Source organism: Prionailurus bengalensis, chromosome A2, assembly GCF_016509475.1.
Source record: "Prionailurus bengalensis isolate Pbe53 chromosome A2, Fcat_Pben_1.1_paternal_pri, whole genome shotgun sequence".
In the NCBI taxonomy this organism is placed as follows: Eukaryota; Metazoa; Chordata; class Mammalia; order Carnivora; family Felidae; genus Prionailurus; species Prionailurus bengalensis.
This window is the reverse complement of record NC_057348.1, coordinates 99,918,932-99,941,762: the sequence shown is the minus strand read 5'-3', so window position 1 is coordinate 99,941,762 and position 22,831 is coordinate 99,918,932. Positions and strand designations below refer to the sequence as shown.

The 22,831-nt window shown below is 35.8% G+C and overlaps 2 pseudogenes; one reads left to right on the top strand and one right to left on the bottom strand.

Annotated features, from left to right (window-relative positions):
- Positions 1-35: 35 nt before the first annotated feature.
- On the bottom strand, positions 36-672 carry LOC122488271 (annotated as a pseudogene).
- A 13,330-nt stretch (positions 673-14,002) lies between these two features.
- On the top strand, positions 14,003-14,435 carry LOC122486444 (annotated as a pseudogene).
- Positions 14,436-22,831: the final 8,396 nt, after the last annotated feature.

The window sequence follows — 22,831 nt, the reverse complement described above, 5'->3', positions numbered from 1 at the left end:
CTGACTAGATTATAGAAATAATCATAGTAGATTCCTTAGATCATCCTTCTAATAAAGCTCTTGATCTGGTCTTCTCTGTTGTCGGCATCTCCACCTGCTACAAAACAGGTGGACTTTTTCTTCATCCCCACTTGTGGAGAAGATAATCTGAAGGGCCATAAGAAGTTGTTTGCTTCTTTGAGATGTTTTCCATCAATATAGATCTCGTGATTCAAATCCTCCATGTAGATGATGCCATATTTACCAGGAGATTGAACAATCAGTGTTTTAGCTGTCAGGGTAATTCACTTGTCGTTGATTTTGTCATAACCATGTTTGCAAATCATTTCATTCACCAACTTCAAGGTTGGGTATCCCCTTGCTATATATGGTTTCACAATCTTTAGCATGTTAACTGAAGCCTTGTTGAGCTTAACAAAGGTGCCATGGAAGATCTGGCTAAGACGAAGAAGCTGCAACACCTGTAATCTTTGGGCTTACACCATTGATACCTCTGATGCTGATGACAAATGCCATTTTGGGTTCTGCAGAAGTTGCCAGCTTTTCTTGCCATCTTAGCCATTTGAATCTCAGTTCTATACATTTGCCTATATTCCCTGTGGTGATGCTTGGCTTTTTCACAGAGAAGCTGCCACCTTGCCTTTTGAAACATCTTTGGCAAATTTCTTTCTCAAATGCTAGATCTTCAACATTTTGAAATTCCTTCACTTTTTCTTAAGGGTTTCTGGCACAACAGGAACCTTCTTTTTCTTCTCTTTTGTACCCTCCATGGTTCCAGCTGGAAAACAGCTCTAGATAGATATCTTGATATCAGTATATCTCAAGAGAGAGAGAGGGAGACCAGCTTTTAGTTTCAGTATAGCTGATATCTGACTGTGGCCTCATGAGAGAGCCAAAGACAGAGTGGCCCAGCTGAACATTTCTTAAATATCAAGTCCACATATTCTGTTAACCTAATAATATGAGTGTTTTATGCCACTAAGTTATGAAGTGAATTTTTACAATGCAGTAGTAATTTAGGATTGACATCTTGTGATCTTCAGCAAGTCATTTGATTTATAGGAGGCTTGGCTTTCTTACCTGTAAGATAGTGGCAAAGATAACAGCTAAGGAGGGTAAGTATTAAAGTAGCCCACCTGATAAACTACTCCTAGTAGCAAGACCCATCCTCATGTGTGGGTCCACTACTTCCTAGCCCCTCCTCACTGTCCTATTTCACTGTAAGGAAGCAATCACTCCTTTCTAATATTGACCTAATGACAAGATCTCAAAACTTCTAGACATTTTGAAATCACTAGACAAAATACAGTATGGTTTATATGAAGTTAAACAGGCTTCTTCTCACTGGTTCACAGGAGATAGGGCATGGAAGAGTCTTATGGACATGAAAATATATTATTTAGGAGAAATCATACATTGAAGCACTGTGAACCACTAAGCATAACTTAGTTCACCAGATTCGTCACCAAAAAGAGTTACCAGGACCTAATAGCAATACAGCAGTTTGGGTTGGAGATGTAGAGAGTTGGGGGTAGGAATAAGATATATACCAGCAGAGGAATACAGCCACATTGAAGGCTGAATTGAAAGTGCTTTCTTTCCCTCTCCTGACTTGCCCAGTGCATCCCTCCAATTTCATAGATCCTACTACATTCACTGAAATTTCTTGTTGACTACCAATTTGCATAGCCCCTCAGGATGTCCTCAATGTAGACCTTACTGTGTGTATAATTGTGTGTGTGTGTGTGTGTGTGTGTATGTGTGTGTGTGCGCGCGCGCATGCACGTGTGTATGCATTTGGGAGAAAAAATTTGATTCTATCTTTCTAGGTTCTTTGGTCTGATAATCAAATTAACATAAAACAGATTAAATAGAGAAAACAAATGTAATTACATATTTATTGACGTCCATAAGAATATGAGACCCAAGGACAAGCCAGACAATTGAGACTTATGTGGCATCTTGAGCTAAGGAATGGGATAAGGGCCTGGGGTTTAAAGGGGAGGAGGATGGTTCACAGGATGATAAGAGCAGATGTTTGGTAATTAGATATTTGTCCTGCCATACAGATAGGTCATTCAGATAAAAATGTAATCTCTTAGTAATAGCTCTTTTTCTGGGCCAGGCCCTTCTCTACATTTTTTCAGGTAGTTTACAAAAGAGATGAAAGTTACTTCTGAGTCTGCTGAATCTTGATTGCTCAAAATTGTCCATATGCCAAAGTGGCACATTTTGGGGTTACTTGTCCTTGAGCCTCTTTAGGAAGGATAAGGAAAGTGGTGTGGCAGTAGATCTTTAACATTCAGTTCTTTAGAAAGAAAAAGCCCTGATTTTTAGCATTTTTCTGATTTCCATGGGGGTAAATACTTTCATCGTGGCCAATTTCAAGCTACCAATTTGCCGTTACTGAGCACAGAGCTGGGAGAGCCTGAGTAAGCAGCACTCCATTTTGCTCCCATCATACACATTATAGTAGGCATAAATAATTTCAAAAACATAGTTAACAATAAAATGTAAGAATTACATAATAGTAAAATGTAAAATGTAATGTTTTGACAATTTCGTACCTTTATTTTAATATAATTTATTTATAATTTTATATAATTTAATTTTTAACAATGGTCGGGCAGAATTCCTCTCAATTTAGTAATTGGCTCTCACCAGCCAATAGGAGACATACCTAGCATATCGCTGGAGATTAGTTAATAATTCTACATCAGCAATTACAGCAAACCTCAGAGAAAGCTTTCCAGCAGTTATGCCACTGAAGGTGAGCAGAATTTGCCACTCCAAAATATGCCCCTTTGGCACAAAGCTTATTTTAGGATGATTATTTTTGCAAAAAACAACAGAAGTTACCCTTTTGTAAGAGCATTTACACTTATAAGGAAAATCTCCATTTGTAAGGGTGTCTCCTTCTCTGTACCAGGAAAAGAAGAATGACTCAATTTCTAGAAACTGTTATCAATGGAGAAAGCAACTGACTTAAATCTGCTTAACTATTTACACTTGTTAACTGTGCTTTGCCTGATAATCTCATATAACTGACTCCCTACCACCGCCCCCCCTCCCTGCCCCCAACATCTTTTGTCTTTGGCTAGAGATATTTAAGGTGGTAGCTTGGGCCATATTAGGGTTACTCAGTTTTCCTGGGTCTTCCCCGTGTATATAGGAGGTATACATGTTATTAAACTTTAGTTTGTTTTTCTCCTGTTAATCTGTCTTTTATTACAGAGGGGTCTCAGCCAAGAACCTAGAAGGTAGGTTCTTGCATATACCATGGTATGGTTGCAGTGAGATACTAATCTCCTACATGGTATGGTAGGGTCTGAGTCACCTCTGACTTCAAGCAGCCTCATTCATTTAACCACGTGCTGTGCAAATGGGCCAGGACAGGACATAAAAAAGTCTGAGAAGCCCTGCTTCAGAATACCTATTAACTCCTTTCAAGCCATTTCTCTCTTGAGCCAGTGCTCAACTATATATTGACTAAAGTTTAATTTTTTCTATGTTTTTTTATGTGTGTAATAACCTAAAAGTGCTATCAGACAAATAACCAGGAAATATTAATCACATGTCCTGTGCTATAGACTCTGGGAACATTATAAGGAAGAATACAATAAAATCCCAGTCCTGAAGGACTCTATAATCTAGTCACAGAGATAAGACTAACACTTCAAACAATCACAAAGGCAATAAAAGATAGTAGATGTGTGTAATAAAAGGCGAAATGATATGGCACAAACCATAACTGTCATTGAATTTCAGACAAGGTGTTGAGAAAACAAAAGGAAACCCAACTGATTTTACCCTCTCAATTTACAAATACAGGACTTACTATGATTATTAACCAGTTATGTGGGAGTGAGGCAGGGTCCAGCTCTCCTAAATTCCATGCCATCCATTTAATCCACTTAACTGAGCAGCTATCATGCCCAGGGTACTGTTCTCAGGTGAATTTTCCATTAGGAGATACACTGCCCAAGACTCACAAAGAAATTTTAATTTCTTTTCCATCAGAAGGATAAAAACACTAAAATTTAGGTCCAAGAAAAGTTTTAATATATGATATTAATATATTTGTCTTCATACCAGTATAATCATAAAACACAATTTTTAATATTTTTATTTGCCAGCCGAAATATATCTCTTTGGCATGTGGATTATTTTAGGCTGATTATTTTTAAGAAGCAGAAGGCTCAAGAAATTTTTCTTTTTTTCCTTCCCACTAATTGCCTAAAAGAATTTAGATAGAGGGCTTGTTCCAGGAAGGGAGCCATCACCATAGGTAACGATTATGTAATATGAACTAGGTATGGTAGACAGGGAGGAGCTTAGCAAGATCTGTTGGATTGAAGTCCTCTCTATGTCCCATTGTTTTTGCAAGGCCCATCAGATATTTGTTTACCAAAAATTTACACTTTTTCATCTTTTGTGAATTGCTTTCCTTCCTTTTGAAGACCTCTACCCTCTTCTGCTTAGCTTAGGATGACATACATAACTTTTTTGCCTGATTGTCTTTGGAATCTCTCATGTTTATGTGGATTCCTTACACGTACATCATTAAATCTGATTGTCTCATGTTAATCTGTCTCATGCCAATTTAATTCTTTTTGTTTCAAAATTTTATTTTTTTATTCAAGTATAATTAACATACATTGTAATGTTAGTTTCAGGTGATATTATAATGATTCCACAATTCTATACATTTCTCATTGCTCATCAAGATAGGTGTAGTCTTAATTCCCTTTATCTTTTTTACCCATGCTCCCATACACCTCCCCTCTGGCAACCATCGGTTTGTTTCCTGTTTTTAAGACTCTTTGTTTCTTTGTCTCTTTTTTCTTTGTTCATTTGCTTTGTTTCTTAAATTCCACATACGAGTGAAAGCATATGGTGTTTGTCTTTGTATGACTAACTTATTTCACTTAGCATTATGCCCTCTAGGATCATACATGTTGCAAATGGCAAGATTTCATTCTTTTTTAGAGCAGAGTAATATTCCATTGTGTGTGTGTGTGTGTGTGTGTGTGTGTGTGTGTGCACACATACATACCACATCTTCTTTATCCATTCTTTTATCAGTGAACATTTGGGTTGCTTCTATATCTTGCAAGGTTATGGTATTTAATACTGCAGTAAACATAGGGGTGCATATATTTTTTGGATTACTGTTTTCATTTTCTTTAGGTAAATACCCAGTAATGGAATTACTATATCATATGGTATTTCCACTTTTACTTTTTTTTTTTAATATTTTTTTTTCAACGTTTATTTATTTTTGGGACAGAGAGAGACAGAGCATGAACGGGGGAAGGGCAGAGAGAGAGGGAGACACAGAATCGGAAACAGGCTCCAGGCTCTGAGCCATCAGCCCAGAGCCTGACGCGGGGCTCGAACTCACGGACCGCGAGATCGTGACCTGGCTGAAGTCGGACGCTTAACCCACTGCGCCACCCAGGCGCCCCTCCACTTTTACTTTTTGAGGAACATCAATATTGTTTTCCACTGTGGCTGCACCAATTTGCATTTCTACCAACAGGGCGCAAGGGTTTCTTTTTCTCCACATCCTCTCCAACACTTGTTATGTTTTGTCTTTTTGATACTAGCCATTCTGACAGGTATAAGGTGATATTTCATATGGTTTTAATTTGCATTTCTCTGATGATTAGTGATGTTAAGCATATTTTCATGTTTCTGTTGACCACTTGTCTGTCTTGTAAAAATATCTATTTATGTTGTCTGCCTATTTTTAATTCTTTGGGGGTTTTTATTTGGTGCTGAATTGTATAAGTTCTTTATATATTTTGAATAGGAACTCCTTATCACTTACATAATTTGCAAGTATCTTCTCCCAATCAGTAGGTTGCCTCTTTGTTTTCTTTATGGTTTCCTTTGCTGTGCAAAAGCTTTTTATTTTGGTGTAATCAATAGTTTAATTTTGCTTTTATTTTCCTTGCCTGGGAAGACATATCTAGAAAAATGTTTGTATATCTGATGTGAAAGAAATGACTAGCTATGTTTTCTTCTTGTAATTTTATGTTTACAGGTCTCACATTTAAATCTGTGATCCTTTTGAGTTTATTTTTGTGTATGGTGTAAGAAAGTGGTCCATTTTCATTCTTTTGCATGTAGCTGTCCGGTTTTGCCATCACCATTTGTTAAAGAGACTGTCTTTTCCCCATTGTATATTATTGCATCTTTGTCATAGATTAATTGACCATGTAACTGTGAGTTTGTGGAATCTCCTGTTCCCTTGATCTGTGTGTCTATTTTTATGTCATTACCATACAGTTTTGATTACTACGGCTTTGTAGTATACCTTAAAATCTGGGATTGTGAGAGAGAGAGGGACAGAGAGAAAGGGAGAGAGAGAATCCAAATCAGGCTCCGTGCTGTGAACACAGAGCCTGATGCAGGCTTGATTTGGCGAACAGTGAGATCATGACCTGAACTGAAATCAATAGTGGGATTTTCAACCATTAAGCTAACCAGGCACCCCTCAACTTTGTTCTTTTAAAGACTACTTTGGCTATTTGGGGTCCTTAATGGTTCCATACAAATTTTAGAATTATTTGTTCTAATTTTATGAAATATGTTGTTGGTAGTTTAATAGGGATTGCATTGAATTTACAGATTGCTTTGGATAGTGTGGACTATTTTAACCCTGTTGGTTCTTCCAGTCCATGAGCATGGAATATCTTTCCATTTGTTTGTGTGCCTTCAATTTCTTTCATCAGGGTTTTATCATTTTTAGAGTATAGGTCTTTTACTTTAAATTTTTAATATTTTTTATGGAGAAAAAAGCCCAGGAAGGCAAAAGCACCTCTGACCCATGAAGGTCATAATGAGGTTCTATTTTAGGCACTAGGGAAAGGTAAAATGGTGAGTAAGACAGATAATGCTCTGCTTTCATGGAACTTTCATTCTCTTAGGGGGAGAAACCATTAGGAAGTCCATAAACAAATCAAGAAGCAAAATAATTGCGGACAGTGATAAAGGAAAGGCTGTAAGAAAATAAAACATGATTTTTTTTACAGAGAGACAGGGTGGGAATGTTTCTAAAATAGGCCTTTTGGAGGAAGTTGAGCTCTGAATGATGAGAAAAAGCCAGTCCAATAAAAAGATCCAAAGGAAGAGCTTTCCAGACCAAGGGAACAGCGTGGGCAAAGGTGCTGAGGAATTAGCTTGGTGGAGTGGAGGAGCCAAAAGCTCAGGGGATTAGTGGGTTTGAGCATAGAGGGAAAAGAGAGGAGGCGAACAGAAGAGGTGAAAGTGGTAGGAGGGGCTGTAGCATGGAGACTTGAGGCCATTGAAGGGCATTACATTTAGTTAAGAACACAGTGGGAAACCACTGTAGGTGTTTAAACAGAGGAAGGATAGAATCGCAATACATATATCACAATTAGATCAGTCCAGGTTTAGTGTGGAGAATTGCCTGGAAACGGAGGAGACCAGTTTGGAAGCCTGAACATTAAGGCAAGCAAGTGATGACATTCCTTAAGTCAGTGTGGTAGCTCTGGGGATGGAAAGGACAGGATAGATCCGGGATGTGTTTTGGATGTAGAGTAGCAGGAATGGATGTTGGAGCAGCGGGAAAAAGCATCAAGGGTGGGGAAGAATGGGAGAGAAGCCCTGGCAGTCTTCATGGAAGAGATGATTATGCAATAGGAAGAATGGATCATTTCATAGAGCAAAGAAAAACTGTCTTTCACCAACTTGAAAAGAGCTTACTTTCGATTATTAGATATGAAAATACACCAAAGTTAACGGGATAAAATGTATGCAAGCCCCAATTGTAGTTACTTGTAATATTTTGGTATTTGAAAGCTATTAAAAAGGGAGTAAGTTCTTTCAGTTTATATTGCTTATGAATCAGAAGATGCATTGTTTTATAATAACTTTAATTGTCCTGAAATACATTTCATTGAACATATATTGTGGGTAAATGAGCCACAAAGGAAGGCCCAATTTTTAATTCGAAGAGTACTCAAAAACAAATGAAAACAATATATCAATAGAAACAAAAGACAATTTTAATGAGTGTTTTATGGAACACTGAAATAATTCCTCTGTATTATAACTTGAATCCATTATGTAAAAATTAAGCACAATAGGATGGATAAAAAATGTTTAAATTAATAGAAGCTTATACATGTGTGATGGAAGCATGAGAATCATCTGGGGAGGCCATAGTGAACCTCAGAAATTATTTAGTCTTTCAAAGTCTGTCTTGTAAAATAATAATGCTCAACTCATAGCATGAGATTAAATTAATGTACTTTGTAGTCTGCTATATCAGTGGGTGTGTTACTTTTCAGAGACGTGGTTTCTGAACTTAAAAAAAGTTAACAAACTAGTTAAAAAGCCTATTTTAATCCAGTTAGTCTCTTAAACAAATTATTGGGATAAAGCGGATTGCAGGATAAAAATTTTGACCAACTATGAAAGCAAACAGCTTTATTTTTCCAGCTTTATTGAGGAATAATTGACAAATAAAATTGTCATGTATATTTAAAGTATACAGTGTGATGATTTTATATTTATATATATATATACATATATATATATAATTTGTAAAATGATTACCATAATAAGGTTAATTAATGTATCCATCACCTCATATAGTTACCTTTTGTGTATGTGTGGTGAGAATGCTTAAGATTTACTCTTAGCAAATTTCAATTATACAACACAATTGTCATTAACTATAGTTACCAAGCTGTACGTTAGATCCCCGGAACTTAGTCATATCTTAACTAAAGACTTGTACCCTTTGACCAGCATATTTCCCCCACACCCCAACCCCTGGTAATTACCATTCTATTCTCTGTTTCTGTGAGCTTGACTTTTTTTAACTTTTAGATTCCACATATAAGTGAGATCGTATCATATGTATCTTTCCCTGTCTGACTTACTTAGCATAATGTCCTTCAGTTTCATCCACATTGTTGCAAATGTCAGGATTTCCTTCTTCTTGCCAGCTGAAAAATATTCTGTGTGTGTGTATGTGCGCACATGCACACAAATATTGCATCTTCTTTATCCATTCATCTAGTGAAGTACAACTAGGTTGTTTTTGTATCTTGGCTATTGAGAATGATGCTGAAATGGACATGGGAGTACAGATATCTCTTCAAGATAATGAGTGCATTTCTTTTAGGTATCTAACCCTTAAGTGGGATTTATGGGTCATATGGTAGCTCTATTTTTTAATTTCTTGAGGAAGGAAACCCCATACTGTTTTCCATAATGGCTGCACCAGTTTACATTCCCACTGACAGTACACAGGTTTTCTTTCCTCCATATCCTTGTCAGCACTTATCTCTTATGTTGATGACAGTCATCCTAACAGGACTCATACCTTGTTGTGGTTTTAATTTGCATTTCCCTGATGATTAGTGATGTTGAGCACCTTTCATATACCCCCTGTTGGTCATTTAAGCAAACAACTTTAAGGAATGTTAAGACTAATAGTGTTGGGTTTTACAGAAAAATTAAAGTTATATATATATATCCTTATTACCTTTAATATCTAGAAATATGCAGTGGTATACTGTGAGAATTTAGAGAAATTATAGAAGTCAGACAGTCTAATGGTTCCCAGACCTTGGGATTTATAGAGCAGTTAATTTTCTGAAAAAAAAAAAAAAAAGAAAAAAAAAAAAGAAATAGAAATGAGAGACTGACGCAGGACTGGCAACTTTTGATTTATTCATATTATAAGATAAAAACATCAAATAATCACTATCATCTACTACTATGAAATTGAGTTCTTAAAATAAGACATTTTTATGCCAAACTTTTATTAAAAAATACTTACTCAAAAATACAAAGTGCTGTCTATATATATATATATTTTACAAATAACCAATTACAAAATGTTGGTCCATATTTCTTATTTTTTTGGCAGACTGTTGAATGTTTGTCATGATCCAGTTGGCAATTGTTGATGCCTATGCCCTTTGGCAGTTGAAAATTCATCCAGTGCTCCAATTTTTAAGACGACGGGAAGCTCATCACCAACAAATCACTGGGTGACTCATCAAGTTTAAAACCAGGTAAGTTTGCTTAATACAGTAAAATTTACCATGATATTTCTTATACAGACTGTTTTTTAATGCCTCTTGAAAGCATGGATTCCATTGACATACCTTTTATTCACATATAACTATTATTATACCAAACACACATTGTTCTGTTTATTCACATGATTTTGGTAGGATCTCGGAGATGATATTTTATTGTGTATATAGCTGTGTTAGAGTTACACTTTAAAAATCTGTGGATTTTTCCATAGTTGAGATTAGTCTCCCTCTTGAGAATATTTTATATTCAATTATTCTTTTGACAAGTATCAATCCATATTATTTCATGTCTCCTGGGCTGCCCAAGGCTGATGTAAGTAGTCACTAGTGTAGGAGGAGATTTGAGTGGCAAGGAGAGGATACCCAGAGGGCTCAGAGTCAGGGAAAGTAACGAGGGGATAGCCTGGTACCACAAAATAAAATGAGAGGTGGCATTTTATCCAAATGCAAGATAAAAAAGAATTGTGCTGACTTTGACAATAGTATTAGTAGTTAACTCTCATAAATCTTCTCTTCTCTAAGATAAGAATCAGCTACTAATGAAGTCATGAGAGGAGAGGCTTCTGGGAATGACTTTGAAGGGGGCCATTTAATTCTTTGCTGTAATAAGTTCGTAACTGAAACAAGGATTCTGAGCTCTATTTTCTCTCTTTCCTCTCACTTGTGATGCTTCAACTCCTTAGTCCACTTCAGCCAAAGAAAATGTATTAGTCTCCTGATATAAATTTGAGAGCTGAGAAGAGAGTTTTCGGAAACCATGATTGCTCTAAAGAATGTAGATGAAACCTTGTAAAATGATAGGCAATTAAAGTAAGAAGTATACCAAAATGTCAAAATTTATTATCTCTGGGCAAAGGGATTATAAGCACTTTTTATTACTTTCCCTTTTCTGTAGTTTTCAAATGTTCTATTGTACATATGTATCACTTTTACAGGCCCAAGAAACATGTTGCATATGTTGAAAAACAAAGCAAAAAACAAAACCCTGCCAGTGTGGACAACCGATTGAATCGATTATAGAGATATTGTCAGTGAAAGCAGAATAATTTGCCACAAAACCTGCATATTTTAAGCACTAATGAAATAATATCTTAAACTAGAATAGAGAGGTGCTTGATGGATTGCATAAATAAACTATTTGCTTTATCACAGGAATTACATTTAATATGCTTAATCCCTGAACTGTGCCTTCTTAGCAATGTTAACTCGTAAAAAAGAGGCAATGTGGATCATGGTTAGGTTTGCTCTGTAAAATTGCAGGAGGTATTCCAAGGAGAATGATGTAGAAGAAGTTATAACACAATTGCCTTTCCAGGGACTTACTTGGAAAGTAGATCTCTAGGATGAGTAGACACATATCAGAGATGTGAGGAGCCATTGTGTTTGAGGTGACTGGCATGGGTAGTGACCCCCCACCAGTGGAGAGCACCTATCATAAACTCCTTCAGCCTGTGTCCCAATTCCCTGAGGCACTTGCCTGCACCTGGGTAAATGTGGAGTATGTTTTAGCCAACTCCTATGTAACCAGATTGCTGCTTCCTCTATAGTGGACAGAATATCCTAGATATCCTAGTTATTTGAAAAATCCATGTAGAGACATTTGAACCCAATCTTTAAAAGAGACTTAGCTGTATGGAATATCACAGAGCTGATTTCACTGGAGCTCTTTGGCCTGTATTTCTTTATTTCTCTCTTTTTTAATTTTTTAAAATTATTTTTATCTTTGAAAGAGAGAGAGAAAAACAGTCTGAGCAGGGGAGGGGCAGAGAGAGAGGGAGACACAGAATCGGAAGTAGCCTCCAGGCTCTGAGCTGTCAGCACAGAGCCTGCCACAGGGCTTGAACCCACAACCCATGATATCATGACCTGAGCCGAAGTTGGACGCTTGACCTCCTGAGCCACCCAAGCGACCCTGGCCTATATTTCTTTAAAGTACTATTTTAGATTTTAGAGGGAAAATGTCTTTGCCATTCACTGTGTAAGAAGATCCAATACCATATTTATATATATGTATCTGAGCCAGTATTAAGTAGAGTGGAATTTGAGTGACTGATGTAATTATAAAATTTTTGAATAAAACTAGCACCAAAATTCTTTAATGTCCTCCATCATTTTATCCTAAAACAAAATTGATTATTGGGGACATGTAGTGTCACAACTGAGAAATTGTGTTTCTTTTGAATACTTCTTTTTTGGAAGGACCATTAAGGTGCTTAGAGTAAATACTTCTACTTATCTGTGTGTAAGTCTGTGAAAAGATGACTGGTTGACTCTTGTTTAGATAAAAGCACCACAAAACCCCAATGATCTCAAGCTTGCTTTATTTATTTATTTATTTATTTATTTATTTATTTATTTATATTTAAATGTTTATTTATTTTGAGAGAGAGAGAGCAAGCAGGGGAGGGGCAGAGAAAGAGGGAGAGAGAATCCCAAGTAGGCTTCCATACTGTCAGTGCAGAATGCAACATGGGGCTCAGTCCCACAAACCATGAGATCATGACCTGAGCCAAAGTCAAGAGTTGGAGCGTTAACTGGCTGAGCCATTCAGGCACGGCGGTGATCGCCACCCCCCACCCCCCCACCGTGATCTCAAATTTGAAGGCCAAGAAAAAGTAATTACGCATGTCAGAAACATAAATGGCAATTCTTCACAGGAAAGATTTAGGTAAAAGTTGAACCCATAGGACCTCCCTCCAGATGGCAAATCGCACAGCCTCACTTCCACATGCTAAGGAAATGACTTCATCTTTAAGTATTGCCTGCTCCCCTGTCATTCTAAGGACTGTGCTAGATGGGAATTTTGAAGTTTGGGGTTGTTATGTCATCAGCTCAGGAGATGCAGAACTGAGAAAGATGTTAGGAAACCTCCAATCCAACTCCCTTGTTTTAATGTTTTTGAGGGAATGAAGAACAGGACAGAGGAAAACTCGAGACATTCCCCTAGGTCACACAGAAAGGCAAGTTGCTAATTACATGACAGTTGCTCATATGGTTTAATTGTTTTTATGACAACCCTTAAATCCTGTTTCTCCCTCCTTCACTGCATTTCCTTTTTCTTTGGAGACTGTCATGATCAGGGTAAAATACTGAGGTAATCACAGACCCATTGTGATTGCTATCCAGGGTCCAGCATTCATATATTATTTACTGCTGAGTTCTAGCCTGTAAAACACCTGTTCTCCTAATTTTTCTCTGGAATGAACACAAGTATGCATATGAGTATGCATATACCTGACCCACTCCTGGCTGTGGGCTCATATTTCCAATGCGCTGTAACTGCACTGCTTTCCCTTCCCAAGAAAGAACAACTGACTATAATAGTGACATTCTTTATAGGGAAAATCTTAAGTATTCTAAAAAATTTTTTATTCATTAAACCATTCACATATTTTCATAGTTTAAGCTATTTCTAGCCACATCTCCAAACTGATTGTGACTATGGTCACTAATATTCCCAATGAGAAATGTTGCTTTGTGAAGTCACTTTGTTTGATTTAATCCTTTGCACGATCTTATGTGGTAGTTACTAATTTTATCTCCATTTTATACATGAGAAACCTGAAGCTCAGAGAAGTTAAGTAACTTGCCCAAAGTCCCACTGGCCAGTGGAGGAAAAGTCAGCATCCTAACCCTGATGTCACTGACTCAAAAGCACATAACCTTTCTCCTATGCTATGGTGCTTTCTTTAAGAATTGAGTCTCCACTTAAAAACTGAGAACAAACTGAGGGTAGATGGGGGGGTGGGAGGGAGGGGATGGGGGGTGATGGGTATTGAGGAGGGCACCTTTTGGGATGAGCACTGGGTTTTGTATGGAAACCAATTTGACAATAAATTTGATATTAAAAAAATAAAAACAAAACAAAAGAATTGAGTCTCCAGTCCTCCTCTTAAACGCTGCTTGCACTGCAGCTCTGGCTGCCCCTGGGGGCAGGGCCGTAGGGGAAAGTGCCACATCCTTTGAGTGAAGTGAGAATTCTGCTAGAGAGGAAATGGCTGCCTCTTCATCATCCTCCTCACCTGTTGGGGTCGTTGGAAGTTCTGTCACTGGATCTGGTGTCAGTGTCTCAGACCTTGCCCCACCACGGAAAGCCCTTTTCACCTACCCCAAGGGAACTGGAGAGATGTTGGAAGATGGCTCTGAGAGATTCCTCTGCAAAATCTGTTTTCAGTTACCAAGTGACATCTGTGCTTAAACAGGTGAAAGATGATCAGCAAGTTGCTCGGATGAAAAAATTAGCTGGTTTGGTAGAAGAGCTGGAGGCAGATGAGTGGTGGTTTAAACCCATTGAGCAGCTGCTGGTGTTCACATCCTCTTCAGATTGACCTTGCCCGGATGGCCACCTCTGGTGCACAGCCAGTGCCCCGGGAGGGACTTTTCTTGCAGCTTACACAGCCACCCAGAGATGCACAGCTCCACTGTGGAATTGTTTGATACACATCCATGCTTGGTTTCTCTGTGTCTATCTGCAAGCAACAAATACTTAAATGTGTGATCATGCAGGGAAAAGTTTTGTTTATTCAGAAAAAGTATTGAGAATCAGATTAATACAACCAGCATCAGGTTTAAAAGATATTTATAAAACTTTACAAGCCAGGTAGGACATATGCCAGAATTGGCCAACTGAATGACATCACTCCTGTCATTCATGCAGTGCCTGGAGTCCTCACCAGTCAAATCCAAGATCAGGATCTGGAATTACAAAACATAGCATTTCTGACCTAAAACAGTTCTTTGCAGATGAATGTGATTTAAGCTCAGGACCTGTCCAAATGAGGAATTTTAAAATGTTCATTTTTTTCCTTCTATTTTTAGACATCTAATTCTATAGATTCCAATTTTTTCTAACCTCTTCTAGATACATGCTAAATGCTGGCAAAAATACTTACTTTTTGAATGTTGAAGCACTTGTAAAAATAAATCTGTGAGCAAAATCCTTTTAAACAAAGAAATCCTGAGTTCATTTTATTGGTGGGCTCAAGCAATTCTGTAGCAAATAAATCCTTTGAAAGAGTTAAAAAAAATTGAGTCTCAAATACATCCTTCTTTCATAAATACCCAGTGTTAGGTGGGTGATTCCATGCTTAGTTGGAGTAAGAACACCTAGAGAAATGTAGCTTCTGTCCTGTCCTCTCTACTATATTTCATCCCTCTTCTTAGAATGATTTTTCATTACCTTTTCAATTGAAAATGTATATAAAAGCAAATGCATGTGTTCTTCTCTCTTTCTTTCAGAAACAGTAGTGTAATACACTACTATGTATTTTTCCCCATTTTGCTTTTTTACTTAGCCGTACTTTCTGGAAATGACTACAAGGACATGCACAGACATACTCTCTATTCCTTTTACAGCTCCATAGCACTCTACTCAATGCATGTACTGTACTTCATTTAGCCAGCTCCATTGGATTGATAGTTGGGTTACTTTTGGTCTTATTTTGTTATAAATTTCACAGAATAGATAGCTTTACGTATTATTGTATTGTTTTTGTATACATCTTTTTTTGTCATGCATTGTTAGGATAGATTCATAGAAGTAGTTGGTATTGCTAAGAAGGTAAATGCACATATAATTTTCCTACATGTTGTTAAATTCTACTCTGTAATAGTTGTATTAATTTACCACCCCAATCAGCAATTCAAGAGCACCTTTCCTTCACAGTGTTGCTACCAATAATGTTCATCAAATTTGAATTTTTATCAAACTGATAAGTGGGAAAAAATGTAACAGTGCAGTTTTAATTTGTGTTTTCTTATTATGAATAAATTTGGGTATTTTTCCGTATGGTTAAAAACTATTTATTTGTGTCTCTTTTTTTGGGCAATATTTATTCATTTCCATTGTTTGTCTTTTTTTTCCAGTTTTTAAGGGCTCTTTATTTTTACGAATATCGATTTTTTTTTCTGTGATAGATATTACAAATATTTTTCTCAGTTTGTCATTTGTCTTTTGGCATTTTGATTTTGTTACCATAAAACTATTTGCCATAAAATTTCCATTATAATCAATTTCCACTTATCAAGAAATAGTACAGAGTAACCAATCTGAGAAATAATTGTGATTAAAAGCATTATTAATATACTGTGAATTTTTGGAAATGTATAGTTACTATGAATCAATGAAGATAGCCACAAATAAGAAGCCAGGTCTTTGCAAGAAAAAAAAAAACTAACAACATGTAAGGGTACAAGAAATATATGAACAAATAGGGGAAATATAGTATTTTTGGATAAAAATATTCAATAGTAAAGGTGTCATTTTACCTACCAGATATGTAGGAACTATCAAATCCAAAGATGGAAAAATAATTTAAAAATGAAAAAAAGTAAACAGGGACTCAAAAAATTTGTAGAACAGTACCAAATTACTAACATATGTGCAATTGGAATCTTAGAATCAGAAGAGAGTAAGATTGAGCCAGGAAAAAAAAAATCAAAATTCAGAATATGACGCCTGAAAACTCTGTAAATTTTATGAAAAAAAATCCCTCAAAACCCTCATTTACAGATCCAAGGAACTCACCAAACACCAAACAGAATATATATATGTAATTATAATAGCTATATTTTAAAGAAAACCATAGCTGTGCACATGATAGCCAAATTGCTAAAAACTGAAGATAAAGAAAAAAAGCATATACAAAAAAGACATTATTTAAAGGAAAACAGGATAAGAAGGGCATCCTTAAAATGTTGAAAGAAAAATAAATTATTCACCTAGAATCCTATGTTAAGTAATAATAAGCTTTAAAATCAAGGATAAAATAAAAACATTTTCAGATAAATGAAAACAGAGAAAATTCCTTGATGGCAGATATCCTTAAAATAGACAATGGGCAATGAATAAAGTTTACAAATCCAAACATTAGTTACTTGAATTATTAATAAAATGGATAAACCCCCTAACAAAAGTAGTCAATAATAAAGAGAATACAAATTACCAAAATAAAAAATGTAAGGGATTATCACTACAGATAATACAGGTCTTAAAAGGGGAGTATGATAATCACATTTCTGACAATTAATACAACTTTGATAAAATAGATAAATTCCTTGAAAAACAAAATTTACCAAAATGAACTCAAGAAGAAATACAAAATATGAGTAACTTCTTATCCAATAAGAAAATTAAAATTTTAATTAAAAAACTTCCCACAAAGATTACAAGCTTATAAGGTTTTACTGATAATGTTAACAAACATTCAAGAAAAAATAAATATCAATATTACATTAATTTTTACAAAAAATTAAGGAAGAGGGAACATTTCTCAATTACTTTTATGAGGCCAGACTAACACTGACAACAGAACTCACAAAGACAATACAAAAAAAATGATGTTACAGACCAATAACTCTCATAGAACAAATTCTCAACAATATTAGTAAATAAAATCCAACAATATATAAATGAGGGTAATATTTATCCCAGATATTCAAGATTGCTTCATTGTTCAAAACTCAGTGTAACTCACTACATTAAGAAAGTAAAGGAGGGGCAACTGGGTGGCTTAGTTGGTTAAGTGCCCAACTCTTGATCTGAGCTCAGCCTTGATATCAGGGACATGAGTTCAAGCCCTGCATTGGACTCCATGCCAGCTGTGGAGCCTACTTAAAAAAAAAGAAAAGAGGGCCACCTGGGTGGCTCAGTCAGTTAAGTGTCTGACTTCGGCCCAGGTCATGATCTCACAGTTCGTGGGTTTGAGCCCCACATCAGGCTCCGTGCTGACAGCTCAGGGCCTAGAGCCTACTTCTGATTCTATGTCTCCCTCTCTCTTTGCCCCGTCCCCACTCATGCTCTCTCTCTCTCTCTCTCTCTCTCTCTCTCTCTCTCTCTCTCTCTCAAAAATGAATAAAAGTTAAAAAAAAATTAAAAGAAAAGAAAGGAAAAACATGTTGTGATCTTAGCAGATTCAAAAAAAGCATTTGACAAAATTTAAAACCAGTGTGTAGTAAAAAATCTCAGTAATAGGAATAAAAGAAAACTGCCTCATGTTGATAAAAGGCATTTGTGAAAATCCTGCAAAAAATTTCATACCTCATGGTGATGCTCTAAATTCTTTCTCCCTAAGATCAGGAACATTGAGAGGATGCCCTCTTTGCCCTCTCTCACTATTTTCATTCAATATTTTACTAGCTATTCTAGCCACCGCAGTAGGCAAGATAAATAAATAAAAGACATACAAGTTGGAAGGGAAGAAATAAAACTGTATTTATTTACAGACAGCATAAATGGCTAAATAGAAAATCCCGAGGGCACTAAAAAACTGTTAGAACAATAACTGAATTTGCAATAATAATAAATGGATTTTAGAATATACAATATATAAAATTTCAGTATAGAACATTTCTATATTTCTAACTTTATATTTCTATATACTTGCAACAAAAAATGGAAAATAAAAATTTTAAACACTAAAATTTATTATAATATAAAAATAACCATAGAATACTGAGACATAGATTTAACAAATTATGTAAAGGACCTGCACATTGAAAACTACAAAGTGTTGCTAAAAGAAACTAAAGATTATGTAAATCATTGGGAAGATATACTATATTCATGGATTGAAAGAATCATTTATGTTAAAATATATATTCTTCCCAAGTTCATCTAGAAACACAAAGCAATCCCAGTAAAAATTTCAGCAGAATTTTGTTTTGTTTTAGAAATTGACAAGTTAATTCTAAAAATTACATAGAAATGCAAATGATTGAGAATAGCCAGTGTAATTTTAAAAGAAAGTTGGAGGAATTATATTAACTATTTTAAGATTTACTATGAAGCTATGATTATCAGAGTATAGAATTATGTGTCTTGTAATGGACATATAAGTCAATGAAACAGAATAGGAGTACAAAAATAGAGCTGCATGCACACACACACACACACAAACACACACACGTACACACACACACACACACACACACTGATTTCTGACAAAGACTCAGAAGTAACAGAATTCTAACAAGAATGGATTTCACAGACATTTGGGCAAACATGCCATTTTATGAACTTACAGAATAGGCAAGTCTAGTCTTGATAAAAATCAGATCAACTCTTTTCAGGAGTAAGTAATAGTTGTAAGAGATTGACTACAAAAGGATATGAGGATCATTGTTTGGGGGAAGTAAATGTTCTTGAAAAAATGGTTTTTTTAATGTTTATTTATTTTTAAGAGACATAGAGTGTGTGTGTGAGCAGGGAAGGGGCAGAGATAGAGGGAGACACAGAATCTGAAGCAGGCTCCAAGCTCTGAGCTGTCAGCACAGAATCCAGCACAGAGCTCGAACCCAGGAACCAGGAGATCATGACCTGAGCCAAAGTCCGATGCTTAACCTACTGAGAGACCCTGGCATCCCTGGGGGAAGTAAATGTTCTATAGTTTGATTGGTATGGTGTTTACAAGTTCGTATACAGTTGTCAAATGTCAGCAGCCCGTGCCCTTAAATTTTGACATTATTTTTATTGTATGTGTATATACCTCAATAAATTTTATTTTAAAAACATCTTTCATATAACTGTTACCTCTCAGTAATGAATCTGTATTGTAATCTTGTTTAGAATGGTAAAAAATATTGGAAATAAATTAATCCAACAACGGAGAAAGAGTTAACCTATAGCCACAAATGATTGGAGGTGGGAATAATTAAAATTACTATAACTGAGCAAAAATATTTACTCATTAGTTTGTAACTACTATTGTGAACCATAACAACCAGTAGACATATACTGTGTGCTTGTTATTCTACATTTGCTTCCTTCACTCTCATTTTCTGTCTTTCAATTCTCTACGTGTTGCCCTGCATGGCTGAGGCATAGGGCCAGCATTGCCCAGATTCCCTTGTTAGCTAGATAAACTTGTTCAGTTTAGCCAGTGAAAGCCATCAACAGAACATTGGGATGAAAAAGGAAGACAAGATATAAGTATTTCTTTACCATTTCTTCCTTGCTTTGTTTCAGGGTTCTGGCAGTGGCTTTGGCGCCCAAGACCATAGCTTTGTCTGTTGGGCAACCTCTCTTCTATGACTCCATCTCTTATTGGGCTCCAATAACATTACCTAGTCCTTTATTTCCAAGTTTTGGATGGTAATAGCTTCCTGCTCTGCTATCTCTGGTACTTTAACATCCTTTATTGTTTTTATTGACTGCCCACACCTCTGTAAATAGTCTCTTTATTAAGGTCTGTTGAATTGCTCCATCTTAATAAAATTCTGTTTCCCACCAAGACAGATCTACCCTGGTCTTTCTGCAATATTTCTAATTGCATATAACAGTTTGTTTTACCTTACTAATGTCAAAGCAACCCAAGTAAAATTAGGTAACACATCTGAAAGCAGACTTTTCAGTTGCTACCATTTGACCATTTTCCATCAAGCAATTTGTATAGACTAGCTTTAGACATTTTACTTTACTCTTTGTGAGGATATCTTTAAAATGATAACTGTATATCAAATATTAAATGGAATTTAACCTAATCATCCAAGTATATTTCATACAGCTTTGACCTGTTTTAATTGTGTCATTGACTTTTCTATGATTTCTTTCTCTTCTTTTACCAGGTGTAATAGAGAAGTCAGATTTCTGGTCCAAGAATCTCTGTAGGTTTATGTACTTAGCATTTAGCACTTTCATAAAATTCAGGCTGGGTAGCTTGACAAGTACAGCAGTATTTTTATTTATGAGGCATAAATATGCTACCTCTAGCTTAGTCAGATTTCCTGAAGCCTTTCTTAAATGATTTTCTGCTGCTAAAACCTCTTGTGTTCAGTATACAATTGATTTAGATATTGTTAAACCATTAAATTGCCAGCTTTCTCTTCTGCTTTCTTTGCTGAATAACACAGCTATGTGTTTGTTGTTCTCTTTTAGCTCTGAGCTAAAATTCAGAAGAAAGCAGTGCTAAGAATTGTGATTAGTGATTCCAGGTGAAATGGCTGCTAATGTCAAACATTTCTTCCTTGACTAGGAAAGATGAGAAGTCAATCTTTTTTAATATGATCATCCTAATGGTGCTACTCTGGGTAATGAAAGATTTTAGTTTATTTGGAATCAGACCATATACTAAGATTAGCAGGAACCAGATATTTTTCCAGGACAGAACCTTAGAGTAATCTTGGTCCAGAAACATTATTACCTGCACAGATGCTGACAACACAGTCAAAGCTGCTTTTCATTTATGAAAATCAGAATCAATTTAGTACTAAATCAGGAGCCCATGAAGGCGTTACTTCAAGCGGCGATTTCTTTGATTAGCTATAACTTCAGTTTTGTGACTGTGGGAAGTGATTATCTTTGCTCGTGGAAGACAAATTCCTACTGCAAAAGGACAAGAAATCTATCCCCCTTTTGACTATGACACCAATCAGTTCTAATGTGAACTATAATTCTTCAGTGCCCTGTAATTTTCCTAAAAGCTTCCAGATTGGAAAATGCTGTTCAAACTGACAGCTTCTTTCTCTCTTTATGTACTTGCACAGCAGGTGGATGTAGAAGTGACAGAAATGTGTCCTGTTTCATTACTTAATCTTTTTGATGGATATCATGCTATCTCTTTATTGTGCAACTGGAGAAAGGGCTTCTTTGCTGTCATGGTTACAATATGTCATTGCTGGAATTTTAAACTGAGACACGATGTAGTTGATGAGAGTTTTTATGCAATCTCTAATATTGTCCCTGTCATTGATATCTCTGCAGAAGAAAGTCTTTGTCTGTTCTGAAGTATATAATCCAGTTTTCTTAGTGATTATGAAGTCTTTGGATGACCAAGAGAAGTATAAAATTCAGTAGTTAAAGAATGAAATTGTCTTTATTGGTTCTCTTCAGCAAATACCACATTTTTGTGTTATTCTTCAGAAAATATTAACTATTTCAGTAAATATTTCCCTGGGGGCTTAATTGATACCCAATTATCATTATTTTAAACCCTAATATTCTTTATAAAAATGTAGCATTTGCTGAAATAGTGCATCTTATGTACTGTTAACCTGTTTATCCTCTCAGTTTTTATATAACAATATTTCTTAAATAACAGTTACTTTCTCTACTTATTATCTAGAGTTCAACAACATTTATCTACATGGGGTCTGTACACAGGTGTTTAACAAATTTAAAAATACAATAAAATTTGATATTATTAGTCTGTTTATGTGAAAACATTTGAATTAATTCATCTGGAAGCATAAATTCAGCCAAAATTATATTGAAGTATTTCTGAAAAGTTAAGCTTATCACATCACCTGTGACTTAGTATTCAGCATCTATAAACTCTTTAGTATTCAGCATCATGTCCCTTTGAAACTGATTGCATTAACCCAATTTTTAAAAAGGGAGGAATGAGTCAGAAAGATGTTAGGAAGTTTTAGGTTTAAGTATGTGTTTGTATTTTTAGTTTAAATTTTCACTGTAATTATTGTGGTGTTTTTTGAAATGTGTACTTATTTATTTGGAGAGAGAGAGAGTGAGAGAGAGAGAGAGAGAGAGATCATGAGTGGGATTGGGGCAGAGAAAGAGGAGAGAGAGAATTCCAAGCCAACATGGGGCTTGATCCCACAAACACTGAAATTATGACCTGAGCCAAGATCAAGAGTCAGACACTCAATGGACTCAGCCACTCAGGTGCCCCTATAATTATTGTAGTGTTTTATTTTGAAAAGTGAAGTTTCTGAGAGGAAAAAGTAATATAAACTCAGTTACAACCATTGTTCCTTTGCAAATGGACTATATATCTGTTTTATGATAA